Consider the following 27,907-nt stretch of genomic DNA (forward strand, 5'->3'; position numbering starts at 1 on the left):
TGGACCTGACCTAATCAGGTGAACCCGTGAACGGTATGCCAGTTCCTGGAAAAGTAGATTAAAAGTGAGAGAGGCCTTCATTGTGGGGGAGATTCTCCACAGCTGCCTTTAAAGATGAAGGGGCTGTGTGGCCAGACACATGGGTGGTCAGAGCTGAGAACAGCTCGGTCAAGAACCTGAATGAACCTGGAAATGGATTCCTCCCTAGTCAAGCCTTCAAACAACAACATAATCAGCTAACATTTGATTTCGCCTTTGCTGAGCAGAGAATCCCCTCCGTGCCTGGATTTGTGACTGACAGAAATGTGAGCTAACAGATGGATGTTGTTTTAAGCTACTAAGTTTGTAGTACTTTGTTAGGCAGCAGCAGAAAACTAATACATGTTTTGGTGGGATGGGCACCATGGGGATGATGGCTCCAATTTCAGCAGCTATGACCAATATCCAATCAGTGTTCCCTGTAGCCTAGGTGCAGGCTGGACACTGCAAAATGCTGTCCCATTAAAATCTAGTAACAACTCTAAAACACAGGTATTACTATTTCCCCACACAAGGGAGGAAAAGAGGGGTTGGGGAATTTGTCCACAGCTATGTCAGTCATAGAGATGGGATTTGAAACTAGATAGCCTGATTCCATGGCCAACACACAGAGTCTCTATACTAGAGCTATTTCCTGACCATGGAATCCTGGCCAGTCCATGCAAGGGTGTGGGTGTGAGGGCTGGAGGTGTTGAGGGAAAAATCCTATAGGGAAGAATTGGTTCCACAGAGCTCAATATCTCACACATTATGATATGGTTTGGTTGTGTCCCCACCCAAATCTCACCTCAAATTGTAATCCCTATAATCTCCATGTGTCAAGGGCAGGACCAGGTGGAGGTAATCGAATTATGGGGGCAGTTCCCTCATGCTGTTCTCGTGAGAGTGAGTTCTCATGAGATCTGATGGTTTTATAAGCATCTGGCATTTCCACTGCTTGCACTTACTCTGTCCTGCCGCCCTGTGAAGAAGGTGCCTGCTTCTCCTTTGCCTTCTGCCATAATTGTTAAGTTTCCTGAGGCCTTCCCAGCAATGCGGAACTGCAAGTCAATTAAACCTCTTTCCTTTATAAATTACCCGGTCTCAGGTATTTCTTCACAGCAGTGTGAGAATGGACTAGTACACATTACTAACAGAGGCACTGATTTCAGGGACTAGGTCTCACCTCCATCCCCAATGCACATTCCATTCCCCCAAGACAGTGGATTCTGTAGAGATGCTGGACCATACTAGGTGCAGTGAGTCACCATCTTCCTTCATGTGGTTTGGCATATTAATGACTATTTGGGCCGATGACACTGAAGCAGCCCTTAATTTCCTCATCTTTCCTAGTCATGGCAAGGGTATTCATAAGTACCATGAAGGAGTTGGCACTGGTTTCCTTGGTATAAAAATCAGCTTTCCTATTGCACTTAAAATATGATTTGCTTTACAGGCAAAACTTTCTGGAACATATTTACTGCATAAACTGAGATACACATATAATGCCTCCACCAAGCACAAAATAACAGCTTTCTACTCTTGGTGAAGCCTGTGAGGGAGAGCCCCTCGCCAAATGCAAGTATTAAAATATTACAGTCTCTGAGGTGAGAAGATAGATGTAAAAGTGGGAATATACACAATGCAGACACTAGCCACATGCAATCATGGGAGAACAGAGCCTACTTAAAAATCAAACCCAAGCTTTGCTTCAGAAATAAGTGGAGTTGAACCCATTCGATCATTTACGCATGACTTTGCATAGGTTCTCTGGAGGGGGAAGAGGATCAACCTTCTCTCATACCGCACAGCAAGGGAACCAAAGTAATATAAATCACTCTTAAAAATGTCATGTTACTTTAAGAATAAGCCATACTGCTGGCACCTAGAATATTTTTGTGGTTCCCCATCTCTGGCTTTTCTTGTTCAAATGGCCCCCAGGCTAAGAGGCAGCTGCTCACATCCCTGCAACAAACATGTTCTTTCCTTTCTGCATAGCCTTCCATTTCTCGAGCCCGAAGATTCAAAAGCGCTCAATAAAAGAGAAATGGAAGCATCAGACCCCAGTGGTGAGATTTAAGACTGCAGTCAACTGAATGCTGGAACCAGTCCCAAACCTAAATGGCCAAATGAGGTTTTAACACCAAACCATGGAAAGGCTCCAAGAAAAGAGTAAGAACATTTTCTTCTTAAATTCATTTTGCTCTGGATCTCAGGGTTAAGACAAGAGTGAAATGGTGATAAAAACAAGGATGATATGTTTTAACCCTATCTATGCCAAAGGTTTCAGAAAGAATTAGAGCACAGGTTGTAAAGTTTTTTCAGGCTCCACCCCCTGCCCGCAAGCCTTTTTGGACCATAGAAAAGCCCCTTGTAGTTAATATTTTTAAAATTTCATTTAAATTGAGATATAATTCATATACCATAAAATTCACCCTCTTGAAGCACACAGTCCAATGGTTTTTAGTACATTTACAAAGGAGACCATTTCCATTATCTAATTCCAGAACATTTTCATTGCTCCAGAAAGAAACCCATGCCCATTAAGCAATCGCTACCCACTCCCTTCTCTCCCCAGCCCCTGGCAACCACGAATCTACTTTCTGTCTCTATGGATTTGCCTATTCTGGACATTTCATATCAACAGAGTCACACCATATGTGGTCTTTTGTGATTGGCTTCCTTTGCTTGGTATAATGTTCTCCAGGTTCATTCATGTAACATGTATTAGTACTTCATTCCTTTTTATGGCTAAAAGATATTCTACTGTATGGATATACCAGATGTTGTTTATCTATTCATCAACTGATGGACATTTGGGTTTTTACGTTTTGGCTCTTATGAATAATACTGCAACAAACATTCATGCTCAAGTTTTTCTGTGGAGATATGTTTTCAACTCTCTTGGATTAATATTTCAATATATAAGAAATTTATACAGATAAGAGAAACTCTACGTTTAGGAAACAGAAATATATATTGGCAACAAAAAAAGGAAAAACAATTTGTGAAACATATGGGAGAATACTGCCTTTGGTAGTAATCAGAGAAATACAATTTAGATTAGTGAGATACTATGTATCACTTCTAAACTCACACATTAAAAAAATAAGTATACTCAATAGTGATGAAGTTTCCTTGAAATGAATATGACTCTCTTACATTGCTGATATAAGACCAGAAATCAGTGTAAAACCATTTGGTAAACCAATTTGGCAATATAAAAAATTCTTAAAAATGGGCATACTCGGCCAGGTGTGGTGGTTCACACCTGTAATTCCAGCACTTTGGGAAGCTGAAGTGGGTGGATCACTTGAGGCCAGGAGTTCAAGACCAGCCTAGCCAACATAGTGAAACCCCAACTCTACTAAAAATACAAAAATTAGATGGGTGTGGTGGCAGGCACCTGTAAACCTAGCTACTCGAGTGGCTGAGGCATGAGAATCGCTTGAACCAGGAAAGCAGAGGTTTGCAGTGAGCTGAGATGGCGCCACTGCACTCCAGCCTGGGTGACAGAGTGAGACTGCCTCAAAAAAAAAAAAAAAAAAAAAAAGGTGTTGGGGGTGGCATGTCCTTTAACCTGTAAATGTGTGCTAAAGACATGCCTTTTAAAAAAATGACATGAAGAGGTTCTATGAAGTATTATTTATCATTTGAAAAATTAGAAAACTTGTTAGTTGTTTAGCATTAGGGCAATGGCTAAAGTAAATTGTAAGGTATGCCCATAAAGACAAGTTAAGCAGAAATTAAAACTTACATTTACTGAAATTATCAGCAATATGGAAAGATGTTCATATTATATTAGGAAGGATCACATGATTGCAACTATATAACAAATGCCTAGAAAACTCTTTGGAAGGAAACATGCTGAGATTATGGTGGTGTGCAGATGATAACACTATGGGCAACTGTTCTTTCTTTGCTCTCTGTGTCTTTTTTCTCAGATTTGTCTATACCAAGAATGTACTTTTTTTATAATGAGAATAAATCACCTTTATTTTTCTATAAGAAAGTTCCCTTTAATATTATCAGTTACTGATTGAATTTGTATGTAAGTTGAAACAACTACACATTGATGAAGTATACTTTGTCAACTGAAAAATTAAGAGGGAGAGACTGACTGATTCCAAAGCCTGTTGAGAGGCAACTCCTTCTAGAAGGTGTGAAGGGTGAAAGGTACCAATGGACAGTGAGCCTGCTGAGTGTGTGCTCTTAACTAATCTGTGCTGGAAAGTAAGCAGTGAGGTGCAGTGCTGGGAGCGGGCGGTGAGTGCACAGCAATGAACAGCCATAGAAATCTAATTAAGGGCACGAAAAAGGCAAAGCCACATGCAGAGGATCCTGTAGGGGACAAGTGTGGAATCTTGGATAACCGAACCAAAAGCAGGGTGGCTGGATTAGTGGGGTTTTGAGACCCTTTGGGCCACACGTCCTAGGTACTTGGGGACACCCACTAAATTCAGAATGACGGTACTCACTCAAGTCTACCTTGGCACCTAACCAAGGCAATCTGATTCCTGAGGTGTCTGTAGGAGCTCTCTGTGAGTGAGGTCATGAAGACCACGCATGGGCTTGGCTCTAGGAAGGTGGAGAGGATGAAACAAAGCACTTTTGTTCTTTGGATGCCAATTGGTGGGAGAGGGAAGGGGGCCTGCCCTCGCTCTCGTTGCCTTCACCCTTTCCTGTTGGGACACTAAGCTGGGCATTTTAATGCTTTGACTTTGAGCCACTGCCCCTAGAACCTGGGGCAATCCAAGCAGGGCACAGAACAGTAGGCAACACTGGTTCATGTGACCTGAAAATTTTCAGAAACACTAGGCACAGAAGAGATGTTTCTTCCTGATGTTGATATCCAATCAAGTATCTTCCTACCCTCCTTACCCTCATTCTATAAAAACAATCAACCAGAGAAAAAGAGAAAAGAAAAACAAAAACGTGGGCTTCTATTCATGACCAGCAAAGAGAAACAGGAAGGTCAGTGTCACATCTGGGCCACAGTGGCAGAGCCTGGCTTTCTGGGCTGCGCCTGTTTAAGGAACAGTGGTGGCAGAACTGGCCGAGGGCCCAAGGGTCAGGGTGTCACCTGGCAGAGCCACAAGAAAACACATTAGCACAAAGCGGCTGTTTGAATAGGCGTTATCAATGCCCCCTCCCCAAGTACGAGGACCGCTGAGAATGAAAGCCGAGGAGGTTCACTCTCCAAGGCCGAACAAAAACCCGCCCTGCCAATCTTCCCAGTCTCTATAGAGGTTCCCGCCAGATGATTCTGCAAATGTGGCCTCATCCTTTCAAAAAACAGTGCATTCTTTTTCTCTTTCTTTAATTCACTAGTTCCAGTCAAGAAGATCCAATTCCTTTAAAGACACAGAAAGGACTTTGAAGAAGGAGATTTGACTTCTTTTGCCTTTGAGCTGATAGCACAGTGCTTGTGGTCTCCATGTCTCCCATGTTCGCTGATCATTTATCTGGTTATGAAGTCACAGCCCAATCTAAATCTACCAGCCTGAGAATTTGGCTGTGAGGCCACTTGCACTGTGTTTTTGGGGCAGAGGCTGGTGTCTTTCCTTTGAAGAATAACATGAAGCCCAGTCCCCCGGCCCCTGGGTCTTTGTGTTGGCACTTTATTCAGGCTGCCAGAAATCAGCAACAACAGCAGGGATAACTTTTGCATCCCCTGCCGTGGTGTAGAATTTCAAAGCTTCTTGCAGCTGTTTTGGTGTGAATGCAGATAAAGTAGCCAGTCAGAAAGCATAGTCTATCTAATTCCATGGCCTCTATGGGGACAGAATGGCTCAGGAGGACGGGAACAAAAGGAGCAGAGAGGCAGACTCCAGCCAGCCTCCTCCTACACTTTATTGCCTGAAGGAAAGGAGGATGGTCTCTGCCTTCCCTGATGTTGGTTTCCTCACCCTGGGTGAGCCCAGGGTGGTTGAATATGTCGTGCGTGTCTCAGTAAAGTTTTCACTAGAGGTCTGCATTTATGAATGCAAATTGAGTGCCAAGAGAGACACAGAGGAAATTAAAGGAGGAACATCAGTAAGAGGAAGAGAACGTGGAACCACCAGAAGGTAGTGATGCTTTCCCCAGCAGCACATAAAAAACAGTATTTGGGATGACAAGCTGTGGCCACTCTGTGTGGGAGGAACATGTGCTACATGGGCTAGACCACTTGTGGATGACCTACTTAACACCTGATGGAAACCCAGTCAGATTCTTCTTAACAAATCCAAAAAAGGTAACACTGGGTTTACATACCAGCATACATTCTGCGAACACTACTGCTTGTAAAAGTTATGGTGAAGCAATTTAATAGTGACTTTTCACTTGGCCTATGAATGAGGTAGAGAATACAATGTTTTTTTATACTGTTGTCTTGCAGAGTGATTAAACCTGAAGTTCACTCCTTAAAGATGGCACAGCAGTTAATCTTCCCTTTTTCCTAGGTGCTTGCAGGATTCTGGTATCAGGCAGGGTTGCCCTGGGTCTAAAGGGACACGGCCTTGGCAATCTTGCAGCCCAAATCCACGTCACTGAAAGTAAGCGAGCGGTGGAGGGTGAAGGCGGGTGAAGGCAGGTGAAGGGTGTGCAGGCTGCCTGCTATCCCCTCGCTGTCCCACCAAATCCACCCCATCCTCCTCCATCATAATAGCTTTAGTAAGCCTCCGGCTTTGCAGCTGAAGACCGCATTCTCAGACTCTCTTGCAGCTAGGTGTGGCCAGATCACTTAATTCTAGTCAACTCCTTGTGACTGGGTATAATATATTCAACTCCTGAATCCTTCAAAAGGGAGCTGGTCGTCCTCCACTTTCCTTCCTGCTTCCTGTGGGCTGGGAAGTGGGTGTGGTGCTGGTGAACTGGCTTCAACAGACAGACAATGGCAACCCAACAGGGAACAGCAGGACCACAGGATGGAAGGAACCTGGGCCCCGGACAGCTTCATGGAGCACAGCTGCTCGTCTACCCGAAAGCACTGACCACTGACCCCAACATGAGAGGCATGAATATTGATCTTGTGTGGGCCACTGCTTCTTTGGGAGGAGATGGGGGAGGGCATGCAGTGGGATCTTTGTTATAACAGGGAGTCTGCAGCAACACACGGAGGAAGTGAATCTAATACAGAGGTCAAAGGGTGGCTGTGTGGGCCACGTGTCTCCCCACTCCCAAGAACCAATAAGAACTTCTGATTACCTTTGACACAAACAGTTAAACTTGAATTAAGGCAAGTTAGTAGGATAACAACAACAGTAACAATAACAATGCCTACCACTTTTTGAGAACTTATTTTCTGCTTGACCTTTTACATATGCTATCTCATTTAATCCTCAGAGCAACCTTACAAGTATATTTTACAGTCAAGGAACCTTGGGCCCACAGAATTGGAGTAACTTTCCCAGAGTTACTCAGGCCGTGGGACCTGGACATGAATCTAGATCTAATACGCTTGCATCTTCTACCTACTACACCATGCTGTTTTTTGAGAAGCGTGCTCTGCTCCTAGCCATTTTCTAAGTCCGGCTTAGCATTTGTTCCCAAGTCTCCGGGACATCTTAGTCTGGAATATCGGGCTTCTGCTTTAGAGAAGGTCTGTAAGCAGTGCATTAGCCCAGAACCAGGATGCTGAGTAGCCCTGTGGCACAGAGCGTATCACTCTGAAGTTCTGGAGCCCAGTTTCCTCATCAGTGCATTAGCCCAGAACCAGGTTGCTGAGTAGCCCTGTGGTACAGAGCGTGTCACTCTGAAGTTCTGGAGCCCAGTTTCCTCATCAGTGCATTAGCCCGGAACCAGGCTGCTGAGTAGCCCCGTGGCACAAAGCGTGTCACTCTGAAGTTCTGAAGTCCAGTTCCCTCATCAGTGGAGCAAAGTGGGCTTCCAAGCCAGGCACGGTGGCTCATGCCTGTAATCCCAGCACTTTGGGAGGCTGAGGTGGGCGGAATACTTGAAGCCAGGAATTGGAGACCAGCCTGGGCAACATGGAGAAACCCCATCTCTACAAGTATACAAACATTAGCCAGGCATGGTGGTATGTGCCTGTAGTCTCAGTTACTTGGGGGCTGGGGCGGGAGGATCACTTGAGCCCGGGATATTGAAGTTGCAATGAGCCATGTTCGTGCTACTACACTCCAGCCTGGGTGACAGAGCGAGACCCTGTCTCAAACAAACAAAAAACAAACAAACAAACAAAAAAATGTGAACTTCAACAAGGAGCCCTCCAGGGTTCACACCAATGCTGAAGGAGCCCAAAGACCTTTTGCACACATTGAGCAGAACCACTGAGTCCACAGACAGACAGGCAGCTCTTGGCCCTCAGCTGAACCTCAGGAATTATGAGGACTCATGGAATGACCTGACCAAGTGCTCAGGTTTGGCTCTAAATGCTCAGATGACCCCTGCTGTGCCAGAGCCTTGAGAAGGTACATTATGAGAGTTTTAATGATGTGAGAAGAGCTAGGCATTGCTGTGTCCTACAGTTTTTATTTAATTTTTTGCCCTATGGTTTAAAGTACTCTTTCTTACTACAGTTTTCAGAAGACCTATGTCCTCCACTTTCCTTTGTTGCTAAAATGAAGAACAACTTATGATCTGGCTCAACCAACTCTGGCATTCATGACTTGCTGTGGTCTTGACCCTCCTCCCTCATCACAGGGAGGCTCCACTTCTCTCTGGCTCTACCCTACAGGGTTGCTAGGTACAGCTGTTCTCCTTCTGAGCTGCTGGAGATGAAGTTAGAAGAAAACAATAACAAGAATGAAGAAACGCCCCCCCCCACCCCAAACAAAAGTTACTCCGAAATCACCATAGTAACAAATCACCAGTTTTCAACTGTTTCACTTCCTTTGCATTTTTGTTTCTCTGCACATACCCTTTTATTTATATTCAGCCCCAGCTCTAGCCTTTATTCAACAAGCATATTTTGATCCCCTTTATGTGACAGGCACTGTGCTAAGGGCTGCCGGTATAAAGTCAAGTACACATGGCCTCTGTCCTCAGGGAGCTAATATATACTTAAGAGGGAGACAGACAAGTAAATCGAGGGACTCAGGTTGGAGAGGGGACACAGAGGGAGTTCTAATTCATCCAGGTCAGCAATTGAGAAAGTGACTGGATATTAGCCCAGGCAGGGAGGAGATGGGCACTGCAGGCAAGGGAATAGCATATCTGAGGGCACAGAGGTGTGGAACACCATGATACCCTCAAAGAACCGTAAGTGTTCTTACGGCTTATTTGATTTATGGCCACATTTATGGAGCATTCAAATATGTGCCAAGCATATTTCGAGGCTCTGGGTGCTAAGGCTGAAGAAGACAGGCTCCCTGCTCAAAAGGAGCTTATAGTTTAATGGGATTGAAATGTGTAGCTGGGTAAGTGGCTGAGCTTGAGAAGCAGTCAGAAGCCAAATCTTAAACAACTATGAGTCCATTCTACTGAGCCCTCACTATGGTGCCTAAAGCTTTCCTAGGTGCAATATGCAAATGACCTTTGATCCATCAACATCCTGTGCTGGGTATTATCATCATCATCATCAATGAAGGGAGGTAAAGTTATTTGCCTAAGGCCTCACTGCTAGGTTTAACTGCATTTTAACCCAGATCTGGCTAAATCTGAGACCTATAAGCAAAAGCGTTTGCACATTATACAACTGATACTTATCCAGTATTAAGCAGGAGTGAAACTGGGTCTTGATAGACACATACTGAAGCTGGGGAGAAAAGAGAAGCATGGGGGGGTGCCAGATCAAGAAGGCAAGGGTAGAAAAAGACTGCATGCAGGTGGCTGGACAGGGAGGTATCTAAGTAAGCTATGACTTCCTAAGTGGACCAATGACTCTATCCATTCTAGCTACCTGTCTATTCATAATTCATACCTCACAAATCATCCCCAACTGTGGCAAAGCTGTAGCTTTTGTTACGTGTGAGAATAAAGATCTGAAACCATAAATGGCTGCAGAGGTGATCTACTTTGGAACTATATAAGTGACATTATCTGAGAGCCCTGGCACACAAAACACTTCATATCTTTTGGGGCTGGTAGGAGTGAGAAATAGGCTTGCACAGTTGTGTAAGTGGCTGCCTAAACATGATGAGGACAGGTAACACCACAGATAGACATCTGCAATGCAGGTCATCAGAAGAAAGACAGGAATGCCCACTGAAAAGGGCATGTAACAAGTAGAATCCAACAACAGACCGGTGTCACAAGAGGATCCTGAAGGAGTGGCTAGGGTTAGAGGTGCAGATGAATGTGAGGTCACAGGGGATCACCACTGTTCTCCTCCAGCTGTGGAGGGGTTTGCCCTGTCAAGTCAAATACGAATGTCTTTATCATGATGCAGAAGTGGCAGTTACACTTCAGTTTTGCATAAAAAATATAATATTAACACATTCTTTGGGCTAGAAGGCAGCTTATTTTTTCAGCAATGACAGCTCTACTCACATATACAGGCTTAGAACAGTCAGAGGATGGAAACTCTTGCTCATCCACCAGCAAGAGTCATCAATCGGCAGCTCTGGCAGAAGCACTTTGTCCCAGCACTAAGCAGAACTGGCCTGTCCCTGAGAGCTCCGATGGAGCTGCCTTAGAAGATTCCAGGTAATGATGGCCCAAGGGTGGCTTCATGCCCTGCCCCAGTTCTGGCTCAATACAACCCAAACTGACCCAGCAAGTAATGATGGTACACACATGGAATAAGCCCAGGAAACAGCTCTGCCATAATTCTTTGTGACAAAAGCTGACTCGACATGCTGATTTCCAGCCCAAGTGAAACAAAATGGTCCTGTGTACAACCAGCCTACACACTCTGAGTATTCACCGTTCCACCAGGTTTATTCCTTAATCTGGACGCACTAAATGCACTCCCCTCTAAGTCCCTTCATCATTTTCTAGCCATCTTGCTTCTCTCTTAAGACTTGTATTTTCTATATAGGTTCACTGCTAAAATAAAAATACTGCTAACAATTAGTGGATCTGCATAACTCTTATAGAAGAGACTGATTATTTATACCATTTCTACTTTTCCAAACCCACTAAACTGTTCCCTAACTTTGTTTTTCTTAACTATCTCAACTGTTTGAAATCTGTTTCTGTTCTAACATGGTTGCTGGTTAATCATCCACTCTTGTCACTATTTGTTTTGTGCCTCAAACACTCGACTCTTTAAAATAATGGTGTGGACAGAGGAATAAACAAACTTAGTTTCTCCTCTACTCTTACAACATGCTTCTGACACCAGATGTGTGGGTTTTGTTTCCCCACATATCAAGCAAGCAAGCAAGCAATTTTGCAGTGGACACAGCTGGCTGTTCTCCAGTTCAATTCAATTTGGTGCCAATATCTACCTAGAGATAGTGTCAGATCCTACAGGTTGAGGGCTTAGTTTCACAAAACTGCTCCCCACTTAAGACATGAGTCACAAGCCCCAGGTTGTGGTATGTGCTTCTAACCCACCGGCTATAAATTGGGATCTCCACAACCCTCTCCTTGGGTTTGACTCATTTGCTACAGCAGCTCACAGAACCCAGGGAAACAGTTATGTTTACTACTTCATTATAAAGGATGTTTTAAAGGATACAGATGAAGAGATACACAGGGTGAGGTATGAAGGAAAGGGCGTGGAGCGTCCACGGCTTCTGTGCCCTGCCACCCTCCAGGAACCTGCACATGTTCAGCTATCTAGAAGCTCTCCAAACTCTGTCCTCTTGACTTTTTATGGAGGCCTCATTACATAAGCATGATTGATTAAATCACTGGCCACTGGTGATCAACTTAACCTTCAGTCCCCTTTTCTCTCCCCAAAGACTGGGAGATAAGGCTCAAAGTCCCAACCCTCTAATCCTCTCTTTCCCATGACCAGTCCCCATCCTGAAGACATTTACTACTTTGGAGATTCCAAGGATTTTAGGAGCTGTTTGCCAGAAAACAGTGACCAAATATACACTTCACAATATCACTAATGGCCTCAAATTTTCCTTAATTTTGACTATTTTCCCATAACAAAACAAATAAACAAATAAACAGACAATTTTTTCTTTGGTACCAGAGCATTTTTACTTTCCTGCTAGGCCAGGTGACAAAACTCTCACTCATTTTCAACCTAAACAACACAACACCCATCATGAACTGTCATCCTCCATTTCTATATTGCAATTCCAACATAAAGTGATGCTACTGGCAGAATTTTCAGTCTGTTGGGAGCAAGTACTGGTGAAAATGTGGAACAAGAGCTCCACACACACCGCTAGCAGGACGTCAACAATTTTACATTACTAGTGAAGATGAAGATGTACCTATCCCATGAGCAGAACTCCACTCCTAGGCATATACCCCAAAGAACCATGCCTACCTGAACCAGGAAATACATGCACCCCGAGGGCTTAAGGTGAGGCTCAGGAATCTGAGGTATCTGCACTTTTTATAGGTCCACTGGTGATGTTACCTCCTCCCCTGCAGGGGTCTTGGATTGAAGGCTTACAACCTCAACTCACATCTGTTTTGGGAGTCAGGTGCCCCCAAGGCTCATGGCTGCAGCCAGGCAAAGCTGCTCACTGGAGAGGAGTAATGGGGAATTGCACATCCATCGGAGATGCTCCTCCCTGGTCAAAGGTAACTATTCTGAGGATCTGGGAAAATCCAGCGCAGTATCAGCATGCTTTTGCTCACCAGCTGCCTGCTCTTCCCTCTTGGTCACCCCTAGCTGTCTGAGCAAGATGTGGCTCAAAACTCACCTCACCTAGTGATGGGCTTGGGTCGGCATTGGCATCATCCTCATTTTCAACACAAAGTCCTAAAGTGCCCACCCAGCCCTGGTGCTGCTATGAATGTGATCCTCCCTGGCTGAAAGAGGAAACATCTAGGTGGGGCTTTAGAAGGTAACACTGAGGGGTGAGCCCTGCGAAAGCTGGCCTTTATTAAGCAATACTTTCAGATGAGGATGAGAAAGTAGAATAACGAACTTCTTCTTGGTGGGGTGGGGAGGGGCTTTCTGCCTTCTGGTGTGAAGCTGCCCTCCCTCCTCCTGCTCTGTTCTCCCTAACGAAAGTTGTATAATGGTGGCTCTGTCACCTGCACTTCCATGCATTCCTCCTGCCAAGAATGGCTTCTCTCCCCATCCCTACATGAAGCCGAATGCCTAACTCTGTCCATTGCCATCACTCTCCTATTTTGAACTGAAGTGATCCCAGGGCAAAGTACCAATGACCATGTTGCTATTGTTCTTTTAGGTTTAAAGATACCTACAAGGTGTCAAAAGCTCTACAGATTCCACTGGGCACCTGAAACCTGTCCTGCCCTTCGGCACCAGCAGTGCACGGAGGGTGGAGACAATCTGTTTAAATTGTTCACTGAGGACAGTGCAGGGCTCTGGCAAGATGCACATGCACGGGAGATGTGGAGGCTCTGTTGAGAGGAAATGGAGATGATGATATGAGATAAACACAAATGGAGTCTGGAATGGGGCTCAAGGAGGACATACAGGGAGCCCATCTCCCCACAACTTGGCCACATGCCCACAGCCCTGGCAGGGTTCTGGTTCCTGCCTGGGGATGCTGTGGTCCCACTGGAGCTGCCTGCTGCCTGCCCAGCCGCCTGTCTCATGAGAGGCCCCGCCGCTGGGCAGTTCATTATTTGAGTGGCATGTGGGAGAGAAACAGAAGTGATTTTTCTTATAATGGTTTCAATTCCACTCCATCAGTTTTGAGGCAGGTTTCCTTCCACTTCTCTCCTCCTCCTGCTCTCTTCCTTTCTCATTCCCTCAGGGTGTCAGAAGTGTACAAAGCCATGATTAAGATGAAGGGTTTCTATTTTGAGTAGGTGGTTAAAAAGATTCTGGTTTCTTCCCTGTAAAATGTGGATTATGCCAACTACTATAAATTACTGATAGAAAGTTACTGATACTTGACCATCTTTTGTTGTTGTTGTTGTTAAGATGGAGTCTCGCCCTGTCGCCCAGGCTGGAACGCAAAGGTGCAATCTTAGCTCACGGCAACCTCTGTCCCCTGGGTTCAAATGATTCTCCTGCCTCAGCCTCCCCAGTAGCTGGGATTACAGATGCCTGCCACCACGCCCAGCTAATTTTGGTATTTTTAGTAGAGATGGGGTTTCACCATGTTGGCCAGGCTGGTCTTGAACTCCTGACCTTGTGATCCACCCACCTCAGTCTCCCAAAGTGCTGGGAGTATCTCACTTTGGCCCCTATCTAGTAAAAGCTTATCAACTAAAGGTTTTAAATAATTGAAAATGCTCAGTTAAATAAATACAGATGAAACCAACTAATAGACTCGAGAAAAAGTCTTCAAATGAATCCTACTCTTGGTCAAGGACTTCCCCTGTTGGGAATTATCCTGAGAACAAAAATGTGCAGAAAGATTTAACAACACTCATTTCAGTGCTGTTCATGATAATAAAAAAATTGGATACAATCTAGGCACTCAGAGGATTAGCAAAGTAGGGTATCATACCAGATTCCTATGCAGCCGTTAAAAATGAGAACACAGCAGGACATTAACAATCCTGAAAGATATTAATGAAATAGTGAAGGGAAATATACAAGTCACAAAACACGAGGTAGAAACATAACTACTTTCCTTGCTTCCAATCTTGCGCTCTATACCCTCTATGACAGTCAGAGTCATCTTTTTTTAAAGTTACTCCCAGGCTTAAAATGGTTTCCTATTGTCTTTGGAATGAATTTAAATGATATGGTCATCCTGCTCTGGCCCTGGCCTATGCGTCTAGCCCCATCTTCTGTGGTTCCCTCTTCACACCTCCTCCCCAGCAACACTGCACACCTTTCTGTTCTTCTTTGAACACACTCTGCTCTGTTTTACTTCAGTGAGTCTGCACAAACTTTCCCCTTTGCCTGAAATGCTCTTCCCCAAAATACTCACACAGCTGGCTCCTTCTCAGGTCTCAGCCCAGATGCCACCTCTCAGAAAGGTTTTTCCTCTTTGGGAGGTGGAGGCAGGTAGATCATTTGAGCCCAGAAGTTTGAGACCAGCCTGAGCTACATGACGAAACCCTACTTTACAAAATACAAAAATTAGCTGGGTGTGGTGGTGCTCACCTGTGGTCCCAGCTACTTGGGAGGCTGAGGTGCTCAAGGAAGAACCCTTGAGGCAGGAAGGCAGAGATTGTAGTGAGCCATGATCGTGTCAGCCTGGGTGACAGAGTGAGACCCTGTCTCAAAAAAAAAAAAAAAGAAAGAAAGGTTTTTCCTGGCATCAGATCTTAATTGCCCATTGCCTGGTCACTCTTTCACATCACTGTTTTATTTGCTTCATGGCATTTAACAATCTCAGAAATGGTCTTTATTTAGTTGTTTTCTTGTTTATTATCTACCTCCACTCATGAGAAAGAAAGCTCAATGGGAGTAGAGGCTTTGCTGGATGGTATACCCCTAATGCCCAAAACTGTGCCTGGCACAGAGCAGACACTCAGTGGATGCTAATGGCTATGGTGAGATGTTTATGTATGTACACACAGAGTAATGTATACATGTGCATCTGCATAAAAGAAGGACAATAAGAGCACAGCATAAAAGAATATCTCAGGATGTTGAGTTTTGGATGGTTTTAAGTTTTTTCATTTTGTTTATATTCATTTTTTATAACAACAGTGTGTTACTTTTGAAATAAAAAATAATAAACCAGTTTTTTTTCTTTTCCCTTTTAAAGAACATGGTCATTCTAAGAAAATGGTGACACAGCTGGCTTAAAACTAGAACCACAAGATGCCAGAATTAGAAAAGATCTTAGAGGACATTTGGTCCAATCCCACCTCTCGTTTCAGCAGAATGTGCAAGAAACTAGTCCAGTGTATTTTTCACTACACTAGTGGTTTTCGAACTTTATGAGCATGAGAATTTCCTGAAGGGCTTGTGAAAACACAGACCACTGGGCCTCCCCCTGAGAATTTCTGATGCGGTTGGTCTGAAGCAACATCAAGCCTAAGTCCTGCGTTCTGACAAGTCCCAGGGTTATGCTGGCTGTGCTGGTCCTGGGCTACACTCTGAGATCCACTAGGCTATGCCATATTGCCTCTTACGGCTCCCTTAGAAATGTCCTGCTCTTTCTGTAGGAATGATAGTGATTAAAATAATCCCCCATGCTAAGGAAAACCCTAGCTTTCACACCCCCTTCCAGAAGTTCCAACTGAAAAAGAAGGGAAGTAAACAGGGATAAGTAATTTTTGAGAGCCTCCTCTCCTCCAGGCATTGTGCGGGATGGTCTACATTTTACTTGTTTGTTTAATCCTTTTTACTATAGAAAATCTAACCTCAGAGAGGTTTAGGAACTTCCCTAAGAGCAAACCACCAGGCAGTGACAGAATCAGATTTCAAATCCAAGTCTATCTGACTATAAAGTCTATGCTCATTCTCCAACTTTCAGAATGAAAAGCTGGTGGCATTCAGAGTGGCAAATCAACGTCTTCCAGTGTAGAAAAAAACACCCTTAAGAAATTGTAATACATCATGTTGTTAATGGCACTAAAAGCATATACACTGATATTAACATCCAATCATTTCTCTGGGTCTGAGGGCCAGGTTTATTCATTAACATGATATTCAGCAACTTCTAACCCCAAAACCCCAGAGTAAAGATGATCCAAGTTGATGCCTGGCTTATTATTGCAAGCCTTCTGTGAAGTAAGTGGGAGAGGGGGAATTTATCATGGATCTCAGCTTCCAACAAAGGGAAGAATTTGCACATGTTCTGTGCAAAAAGGCCCTAATAGGCTTTGCAACTGAACAGAACTGTTCCACTCTTTGAAGAACTAAGTTTAAATTCAAAGGCTAAAAGCCAAACACAAAGATGGGAATATATCATTTACCATCTTATGTCAAAAGTAAACTAGAAACTAGTCATTGCTCCATTCCCATTTACTGAAGAGGACATAAACAAGGGACAGAGAAGTCCAGGTGACAAGGTCCCCATACCTACAAATACCCGTGCAACCAATGAGTTACAATTTGTCCTACGTTTTGGTCACACACGACCACAAGTTTGAGAAAGTGCTATAAATATTGAGATCACAAAGGGGCTTGATAAGAATCTTTTTTTTTTTTTTTTTGAGAGGGAGTCTCGTTCTGTTGCCCAGGCTGGAGTGCAGTGGCACGATCTCGGCTCGTTGCAACCTCTGCCTCCCGGTTTCAAGCAATTCTCCTGCCTCAGCCTCCCGAGTAGCTGGAACTGCAGGTGCGCGCCACCATGCCTGGCTAATTTTTATATTTTTAGTAGAGACGGGGTTTGGTTATGTTGGCCAGGCTGGTCTTGAACTCCTGACCTCGTGATCTGCCCACCTTGGTCTCCCAAAGTGCTGGGATTATAGGCGTGAGCCACCGCGCCTGGCCAAGAATCTTTTACATCGTAGTTTTGATCAGAATTCCAAAGAACAGGGTTAACAAAAATGTGGCTTCCTCTATCTGTATCCCTGTATTTCTTACTTTACATCATGATTTTTCTCCACATGTTTTATAACAGATCCCTGAGGCAGCTGTATAAATGGGTTTTACATGAAAATAAAATGAAATAATTTAGTAATTCTGGCAACAGCATCAGAGAAATGAGGGATTCAACTGAGACAGCTCACGTGATCAGTCCCTTCCTGTGTCCTGTGCCAAGGGCCCTCGGTGCCTCTTCTTTTGGAAGCTCATTTTCTAATTGTGACCAAGGAAACTCCTGTATATTTGGTTAGCAAAGACAGCCAGTGGAGACCCTGAAAGGAAGATAAGTGGGAAAGAAGGAACAGAGCAGAGTAAATGCAAAAAAGGACAAGAGGATCCCAGAGATCGGTACCAGTGCTGTGAAAATCTGATTCCAATGGTAACTTTGCTCCAAACACAATTATGAATATGTTTAAGATCTGGAGTGACTGTGGTCTCCTTGGTGCAGCAAATCAGTAAGGTGGACCACATTCACAGCCCCTCATTTGTTAATGTCTGAAAAGATCTGGCTCTCTTACTCCCAATAAAATGCAAAGGATTTCATTTATTATAGAAAAAAAGTGGCCTGAAAGATCTTGCAGAATGAACCCTGGGTCTCCAAGCCGATGAGCTGTCTTTGCAGTCAGCTTCTGACTTAGGCATCTCACATGGGACATGAGATTGGACTGCACAGTATTACGTATGAGCAAATTCTCTTTCTGCTCCCAACTCTTGCCCTTCATGAATAGCTGGAGAAGAGCCATCTTGTCTTCCCCAGAGGAATGATGCAGCTGCAGCTGCAAATGCAGCTTCAGCAGCCGTTATCCTACTGTTAAATGTTTGCTTTTAAATATTACATTGGCCCAGCAAAAATAGCTGTCTCGTCTTAGCACTGGGGACAAAGCTTCATATCTGCATTAGGGCCCACACCTGTGTCCTAGCAGAGATTTCAGAAAAGGCATTCTCTAATTTCTCTCTGGATGGACAGTGACTTATTCCTTAAGTTTCATAACATATATTTCTGCAGTGGATGGCTGCTCTTGATTCTCACAGATTTCACAGTGGCCTTCAGCCTGCAGTGGTTTATGCAGAAGACAAAAGAATAGCTACTTGGCAGATAATACTCTTCAGGCCTTAGGGAGGGCACTCAGCTGGAAAGATCTGTTTTTGCTGGAGATCGGAAGTGCTTTTCCAGCAATTATTTGATCTTTCCTGGGAACTTGCTCTTTGGAACAATCTCCCAGTCTGGTGGGAACACATGGACTCCTATTCTGGTCCCAGCATTATCACTAAACAGATGTGTGACTTTGGAAAAATCATCAGGCTTTTACTACACGTCAGTTATCTCATTTGCCTGGTGGGAATGATGATCCATCCCCTGCTTAATTAATGAGACTTTTGTAAAGATAAAACAAAGTGGTATATGCAAAGGTATTTAGAAAATTTTCCTAGTGAGGAAAAAACCCCCAAAATACAAATATCACCTAACAATAAATATGCTTTTTATATCATTAGTGGTAAGTTTTCATTTTTTCTCTTAGAATTAGGTAGGAATACCCTTATGCAGAGGAGAGGTAGAAAGTACAACCCCGGCAAAGAATATTGTCATGTTCTCCTTATTGCTTGGAAAAATAAAGCAAGGAAAGTGGGACTGGAATACTTTAACATCCGCCCAGAAAAATCTGCTTTTGCTAGGGCCACACAACATTCTGGTTCTTATTTGTCTCCTCTTTGGTGGTCCCACAAAGAAGGCTACTGCTGCAGTGTTGAATGAATGAGTGAGTGAATGAATGAATCTATCCATCCATCCACCTACCCACTCATTCACCCATCATTCATGGGCAAATACTATGTATCCAAGCAGTGTGCACAAAATACAGACGCGAATGACGTCTCTTTCACTGAAGGGTGTCCAGCCCATGGGAGAAGGCAGACAAGGAAAGGACCTGTTCTCTCCAATGTAGTAAGCCTGCTTGCCTGGAGAAACACATACAGTGTTCTTGAAGCTTGGGCATGTGACTCATCCCTCCTGCAAAAGCTGGGATGGGTTCTCAGAGGATGGGCATCTGAGTGGGGCCTGTGGGAAGGACTGGTGAAAAAGGGGGTGTGCAAGGGGATGGGCAGGGTGCTTTGCAGGCTGCAGAACAGCTCTTACAAAGGCATGGATTCAGGAGAGAGGAGCATGCCAGGGAGCAGCTTTGTTTGGTGTGACACAAGCCAAGAATGAGCAAATGCAGGTAACTAGAGAGTTAAGCAGGGCCTAAATGTGAAGGAGGGAGCAGGCCACTGTAGTTTCTGAGCAAGAGTTGCACAGTGGATTTGTATTTCAGAAACAGTGCTTAACAACAGGCAGTATGTTCTGGAGGGAGAAGGTGAGCAGGTAAGTGAAAGATTTAAAATTTGATGTAAACATCTGCACATTGCAACACAGAACACTTTACAAAACATCCTGGCTTAAGAGCATTCTCTTCCAAATTCTGAATTAACACAGCCCACAATACACTGGGGAGTGAATACACTTATACCTTCCAAAAAAATGCCTTCAATAATGTTTCCCCTGTGCAACTTATACAACATTGATTTCCCATGTAACTCTGGGATAATCTCCTGGGAAAAGGAAGGCACTGTATGTTTCTCAAATGTGGGTGACCACTGTGTATTGCAGCACCAGGAAGAGTCTGAAAGGAACCCACGTACCTGGTACAAAAAGATGGTGATAGTGATACCTGGTAGCTGTCTTTCAAGAAAATAGTTCATAAGTGAACGAGAATTTCTAATAATTTGAGGAGGTTTAGCAAGGCGTGTGGGTTTTTTAGTTCCCTCTTCTTTTTTTTAAAGTTTAGGCATAATTTATCCACAGTGCAATGTATAAACAGATTTAAGTTTACAGTTCAATGAGTTCTGACAAACGTATATACCTGTATAATCTAAACCCCCATCAAGATCTAGAACATTTTCATCACCCTAGAAAGATGCACTGGGGTCCCTTTGTAGTCAATTCCATCCCAGGCAAACACGGTTGTGATTTCTACCACGACAGATTAGTTTTCTCTGGTCTAGGGTTTCATATAAAGGTAATCATACAGTATGTATTCTTTGTGTCTACTTATTTTACGTGGCATGTTTTTGACATTTGTCCATGATATTGTATATTCAGTAGTTTATTGCTGCTGAGTGGCATAGTAGTTTTTATTGCTTTATCCATTATAGTAGCTTTTATTGCCTAGTAGTATTCCATGGTATGAATATACCATTACTTAGTAGGTTTTTAACAGTTCTCTCTTTTGCTAAATAAAGTATGCAACTGCCTACTCATGGCAAAGCAAAAAAGAAAAGGCATGGGTGTGTAAGTTCTGGTGAAGTCACCAACTATTCTCTATGCTATCAGGCATTAAGGTTATGAGTGCCTTCATCTTTAGAATCCTCCAACAGCAACAAGGGCTAAAACGTCAGGTAAATTAGGACAAACAGAGAGAGGGTAGAGGGAGGGAGGCAGGGAGAGAAAGGAAGGGGGGAAGGAAGAGAGAGAGAGAGAGAATGAGAGACAGAGAGAGAGAGAGAATCCCTTATATTGTCTTAGTGCTATATATTTGGATCACAGGAGCAGATAACACACAGCCCTCAAAAGAGAGACGCTAATTTACTGAGAATTTATGTACTCAATATAAATGGTTAGGTACATAATTTAGATAACTAAAATATTCTTTAAAAAATTAAAATGTGTCCACAGAAACCTACACATGGCCTGGGATTCTACATTGTTTTTCCCTGTAACTGTCAATACACTCTTGTCCAAGTAGCACTTTAGTAAGTAGATTAAGAGAGTCCAGCAGTGAAAGGAAGTGACTCAAAAGCATTTTCAGAATTCACCAGTTTCCTATGAGATACTTGCACCCATGAGTGTCAGGTAGCTACTTGGTGTGATTTTTGTTATATTCAACCAAGAGATAATACCTGGAAGCTTCAAGGAAAGCAGATGAGGTCTTGCTGAAAGGGCTTATTAAGCAGAGCCAAGAGGCAAGTCAAGGAAAGAAGGGAGTTAAAGTCTCACAGTGTAAAAACTCCATTTCCTTACTCTGTGGAACTGTTTAAAGCAGCATCACAAAATAAACAAAATAACATCTAAAAAGTGTATTCTGTCTTCTCCTGCGCAGCTGTCACAATTTACTATGAAAACCAGACATGAACGTGTTCTGATGACTTGAAACACATTATTTGGGTCAGCTCCTCCCCCTGACATTATACACTGCCTGTCCTCTGAAGTGAACTAGTCGCTTTGACTCCAGCATTCCCCTATCATTGGAAGTGATGTTGGTTTGCATGGCTATGCTAAAGACACAATGGAAACGAAAAGCTCTCAGCCCTGGGTGGAGCCGGATTCGATTCCAAGAATAATGCAGATAGTGTCCTTAAAAAAAGCTGGCAGGCTTCCTTTCCATTTTTCGCACCAGATATACCTATTTGCTATTTCTCTGAAGCAATTTAATATTTGTTGAGCATCAATGATATGTCAGATCCCATGCTTCATGCTTCATTCTTACGAATCTCCAGGATAGGCATTATTATTGTTCCTGCTTCAAAGATGAGGAAAATAAAACAGCCTCAGCGTCTATACTCATTCATTACTATTCCATGTGTTTCCTTCCCTCAGCCAGTTGGAAGTGGAGGTTGGGAGCTGTGAAATATGATGCACATAGAAAGCAAGATGAAGACATAGAAAGCAAAATGACTTTCCTCTTTGATCTCCTTCCTTACATTACATTCTGTAATTAGGTCAAAGCGAGACATACCCGTGTTGTGAGCTACAGCTGAAGTTTAACAATTATTTCTTAGAAGATTGTTAATTAGACTGACTTGGGGAATAGGTTTTGGAATACACATTCATTCTGATAGCAGTTATAGCACAAGACATCTCATAAATAAAAGCCATTTAGAACATTATCCACAGGAAATGGCTGCAGCTGGTAAGGGAACGTTTGACATTAAGGAAATGCAGAACTTCATGGAATTAGATGAAGACAGGAGTATTGTATCACAGAATGACGCTATCTTAGCAGGAGCTGGACCATGTTTTCAACAGACACACTCATTTTATAGCAGTTCATGCTTGCTCACCTCTCTGGGTTTTCAGGAGACATGCATGGCGTATCAAGAGCAAAAATTCAAAGAAATGGGAACTAGTACTCAGAGACATTTTCGATCTCAAGGGTTAGGGGCCTGTGGTTTGGTGTAGAGCTTGGACCTGTTCATCCATATAGACCTGTGCTAATAGGGTAAGCAAGCACTAACCACATGTGGCTGGTTCAAGATGAGATGTAATGTAACTGTAAAGCATATAACCAGGTTTCAAAGACAGCATGAAAAAAGAATGTAAAATGTTTAATAAATTTTAAAATATGATTACATGTTGAAATGATAATATTTTACACAGGTCGTCTTAAATTTAAAAATATTAACATTACTTTCATGTGTTTCTTTTTGCTTTTTAAATGTGGCTACTCGGTAATTTAAAATTAATTACCTGTGTTGCCTGCATTTGTAGTTTGTTCTAAGTCTATGGGAAAGGACCGGTATACTCAGTAATTGAAAAGATTAATCCAAGTTGAAGATTTGGTGCATTTGATCAAAAGTGGCAAACCAACTGCACTGCAATATGTTTCCTAGGAGGTGAATAAAATGACTGAACAGAAACATGCATTCTACCCTGACCTGCGGGTTACCTAAGGTAAACCACTCACTCTTCCTGGGCCTCAGTCACTATAATGGTTCATCCAGATCATCTCGGACACTTCTTCTAGTGCTGACATTTGGAATCTGTGGCAAATTCCTCAGGGCAGGTAAATCATGAGTGAAGGTGAACTTTAAAAAAACCTTAATATTTGCTCAATATTCATAGCCCCAAATATTGCCTGCTGATCTCTCACATGTGACGTGCCTTTAAGTCTCTCCGGAGCAACAGCTAAAATTGAATGGCAATAATAATCATGTTTATGATACACAGACTGAGCTGCCCTACGGAAAAGAGGATGCTTGCTCTATGTACCCCAATGAGTGGGTTTTACTTGACAAGATTATATTAGTAATTGGTAATTACTTTTGCACCAGCCGAATACTTCTAAGATGGAAAAACTTAAATGCACCTTAATAATCCAACAAAAGCTTATTAAAACATGAACACAAAATATTCTAAAATATCCTCCCCTGAGGGAGGGAGAACAGAACCTGGTCCTCTTTTAGTTCAGGTTCTACCCTATTTCTTTTCATGTTCAAAGCATGTAATTATCTGCTAGAAGTTATTCTGCATCTCCCAGGCAAATTATATACTTTTTGCATGATTGTAGAGTTTCTCCTTTTTCTTTTCCTTAAAAGGTAAAAAACTTAAATGTAGATAACACAATTATAATAGGGTAAAACTTTCAGCACAATGCTAGATAAAAACAAATATTTTAAATAAATATATGTTCAAAATATATGTTCAAAATCTGTGTGTGGAAACAAATATGGAATTAAGAAATGACAGGGATAAATGACCCACATGATGGAAAACTCACTTATGATGGAGACCTCTAGGAAGACTGCATGATTTCTCCTGGAAAAAAAAAAAATCCCATAATTTGCATCCCCACATCTGTAGAATTTCCCTGTTACATCCAGTTTAAATCTGACATCTTTAACTTCTGATCCAAGAGTGACAGCATGTACAACTGCTACTAACATATATGTCCGTTTTGAAGTAGCTCCTGCCTTTATGTACTTGGCTCCAGATTCCTTCCATTCTGACTTTCTGCAACATAACCGATACAGTTTGCATGTATGTCTCCGTCCAAATCTCATGTCGAATTATAATCCCCAACTTTGGAGGTGAGGCCTGGTGGGAGGTGATTGGGTCATGGGGGTAGTTTCTCATGAATGGTTTAGCACCATCCTCCTTGGTACTGTCCTCATGACAGTGAGTTCTTGTGAGATCTGGTTGTTTAAAAGTGGGTAGCACCTTTCTCCTAGCCCTCTCTCCTGCTCCCACCATGTGAGATGCCTCGCTTCCCCTTTGCCTTCCGCCATGATTGGAAGCTTCCGGAGGCCTCCCTGGAAGCAGAAGCCGCTATGCTTCCTGTACAACCTGCAGAACCACGAGCCAATTATACCTCTTTTCTTTATAAATTACTCAGTCTCAGGTATTTCTTTACAGTAATGTGAGAATGAATTAATACAATGACCATAAATGCCTGTAATAGAGGTAACCAAGTAAATATTTGTTGAGAAAAGAAATTTTAGGGATGCAGGCTCTTCCTCTCTCCTCCTTTCCTCATTTTCTTCCCTCCTTTCCTTTCTTTGTTGGCCAGACCACCTAGATTCATGCCAGTACAATTCATGTCATTTTTTTTTTTTTAACTAACATTGAAGGCAAGTTGAGAAATTTTGACTGAATTGCTGAAACAAAGGGCATGCGTTTCCGGCATTCCATACTTCTAAGGAACTTATTTGAAAAAGCAAGAAAGGGGCAGCAAAGTCACAGAACAATGAAAGGACAGAATGGCCACCTTCACTTTTGTTGAGACTGGAGAGATGGGAGTCGTAGCCATGAATGAGTGCAAGCCTCAGTGGGTCTATTGTGCAAAATAAGTTTTACTTGAAAATGGAAAAAATGACCCTGCATTTCTCTTTGCCATTATCTACAGAGTCACACTGGAAAAAAACACTAAGAGAAGCAAAGCAAAAAGAATAGTTTCTATTGGCCTTTCCTTGGCATTGTATACTTTTATTCCTTTATTCTTTTCTTGCTCAACCTCATTCCCAACTATTTTACTATTTTGGGGGCACTGGGGACAGAACTTCTGGGAAACATAACACGCATTAGTCCATTTGTTTTCTCTGTGAATTCTTTTCAGCATCTTTGTGTAGCAACAGGAAGGATGTGGGCTCCCTTTCAGATTCAAATGAGGCAAATCAGCCCTGGCTCAGGTTGACAACATCATGTTTATGTTACACTGTGGCCTCAGAATGCCAGAACTGCTGTCTCTAGGTAGAATGGCCATTTTGTCCTGGTGCTTAATGTCTATTTTTAACATCAGATCCCTAGCCCATGTCTCACAAAAACAACAAACAACTAACAACAAAAACAACAACAAAACCCCCCCAAAACTGCTGACACAGTATAACTACAGCATACTATTTTATTAAGAGAATTCTGAGTTTTAGAGTTGAAAAGATCAGTGTTTTCAAGGTATTCAGAGATATTTTAAATCATATAGGACAGATGTGCAGAAGTGGCAGTGTCTCCATTCAAATTCTTTCTTTTTTTTTGAGACAGCATCTTGCTCGGTCATCTAGGCTGGAGTGCAGTGGCACAATCACAGCTCCCTGCAGCCTCAACCTCCTGGGCTCAAGCTATCCTTCTACCTACGCCTCCCAGTACCTGGGACTACAGTTGTGCACCACCACATGTAAATAATCTTTTTTTTTGGTAGAAACAAGGTCTCACTATGTTGCCCAGGCTGGTGTTGAACTCCTGAGCTCAAGCAATCCTCTTGCCTCGGCCTCTCAAAGTGCTGGGATTACAGGCATGAGCCACCATGCTTAGCTTCAGATATTTCTTAAGCTTTTAGAATGTGGTAGGAAAATCCTACCATGTATTTTTCTCAGATTTATATTCCTAAGCATGTAAATCAAGGAGTAATAAATTTATAATATAAACAAATATAAGACTTTATTTTATAAAACTGGATGTTTATCACTAAGGCTTCTACCAAAAGTTCAAAGCAAAACCATGGAAGAGAATGTGGAGTGGTGCTAGACAAATATATTAATACTGAATTTGGGAACTGAGTCTATTATTAATTCTATTAGTCCAACTTCGTGATCTTGGCAAGTTATTTATCCTCTCTTAAACCTCAACTCCATCCATTCCTCCATCTATCCATCTACCCATGATCCATCCAACAAATACATCCTCTCTACTAAATGCTCAGCCCTTGGTGAATTAAAAAGATGAATAAGCTATCAGCCCACTGGAGCAGCTTTTGATAAAACAAGTGTACAAATAATTCTATGCAAGACAATTGTCAGTTGGAAGTTGTAGGGTGCTAACAGGAGCTTAGTGGAAAAAGAAGTCACTTCCAATGGAGAGATCAGTCAAGGCTCCATTGAGAAGAGACATTTTGTTGTTTGAGAAAGAAGCAAGATTTCTAAATCTAGAGCAGGGTTGAGACATTCCTGGCCACAGGAAAAGCCAGGGCAAAGATGGGCATCAGGGAGGCATGGAAGACATTTAGGGAAGAGTGACAAGTCCACCAGGTGGAATAGGGTCTGAGTGGGGAGGCAGTGGCTCCTCTGATCAGGCAAGCAGCCAAGAGAGGACTTGGACTGAATTTGGAGCTCAGAGGGGAGGCTCTGAAGAGTTCTAAGCAAGAATGACACTTGGTCTGGCAGCTCCATGCAGAATGGCTCTGCCACAAAAGCACCTGAAAGATGCTAGGAAGAAGTTTTAGCAGTCCAGCTCAGTGTTAATAATCTTGCTTTAGGAGGGTGGTGGTGAGGGTGGGATGGAGGGATAGACAGGGCTGTGAACTGTTGGAATGGAACTGGGCACTTACTTATCTCTAATATTCAAGCTTCCACATTCTGGTATTTGACAGTTTAGTGTAAGTGGGGGAAATTAACTTGAATGCCCCCAAAATAGAGGCAAAAATAGCTTTGGATAAAATTTAGTCCCATTTCTCTATATATTGAAATCTCAATATCAATTAGTCTTACAGAAAAAACTGGTCTTGCAGAAGAAGTGTCAAGGCATGATATATGAAAGACAAGCTGTATTTAGGTAAACCTACTAAAGTGTTTTAGCATTTGGTCTGATCCTCCATACAGGATGCTTTCATAGGAGGAATAGTCATGCCACTTTCTATTTTGACAGGGGTCAGAGAAGTGTGGTTCTTTACAGATTTCAGTAATGCATTATCCAAAAAGGCCTCTCATAATACCTTTGGGAATAAGATAGGAAAATGTGGGCTAGATACTAGAACAATGAAGTGAATTATAATATTTAAGTGGGGCTGATTGGTGAGCTCAGGTCCACCTAGAAGGTGGTCTCAGGAGGCCTAAAATGGGGCTCTGAGCTCTTCAAAAACTTGTCAACATCTTAGATGAAGATATTGAAAATTTGTATGGTGAAATATTCAGATGGAACAAACTTTTGAAGGGACAGGAGTGACAATCTCAAGATATAAAAATATCTTGGTAGGCTGGAGTATTAGGCCACAACTGACATGATAAAATTAGTAAGGACAAATGTGAGGGCCTAAACCAAAAAAAAAAAAAAAGTTGCCTAAGTACAGGACGGTGGACATGTGGTTTAGCAGCAGCATGTGTAAAAACAATTTGTGGGGAAGTGTTAGCTGAAAGTAATTTCAATTTAAGTCAATTGTTTGACATGGCTGCTTAAAAGTGTGATCTAATGTGGTATTTACTGAAACACAGCATTAG

The 27,907-nt window shown here is 42.7% G+C and overlaps 1 protein-coding gene across 9 annotated transcripts in view; it reads right to left on the bottom strand.

The window, feature by feature from the left end:
• Positions 1-27,907, bottom strand: part of FYN (FYN proto-oncogene, Src family tyrosine kinase) — a 214,377-nt gene that overhangs the window by 65,136 nt on the left and 121,334 nt on the right. For 2 of the 9 annotated variants that reach the window (XM_063812640.1, XM_054686190.2), the window contains exon 3: positions 23,983-24,020. The exons of 5 other annotated variants lie outside the window; for them this stretch is intronic. The gene's annotated coding sequence lies outside the window, so the exon portion shown is untranslated. Of the gene's footprint in view, positions 1-15,073; positions 15,187-23,982; positions 24,021-27,907 lie in introns of those variants that run through there. 2 more of the 9 variants (XM_063812641.1, XM_054686191.1) reach the window with 2 other exon arrangements.

Source organism: Pan troglodytes, chromosome 5 (genome assembly GCF_028858775.2).
Source record: "Pan troglodytes isolate AG18354 chromosome 5, NHGRI_mPanTro3-v2.0_pri, whole genome shotgun sequence".
Classification (NCBI taxonomy): Eukaryota; Metazoa; Chordata; class Mammalia; order Primates; family Hominidae; genus Pan; species Pan troglodytes.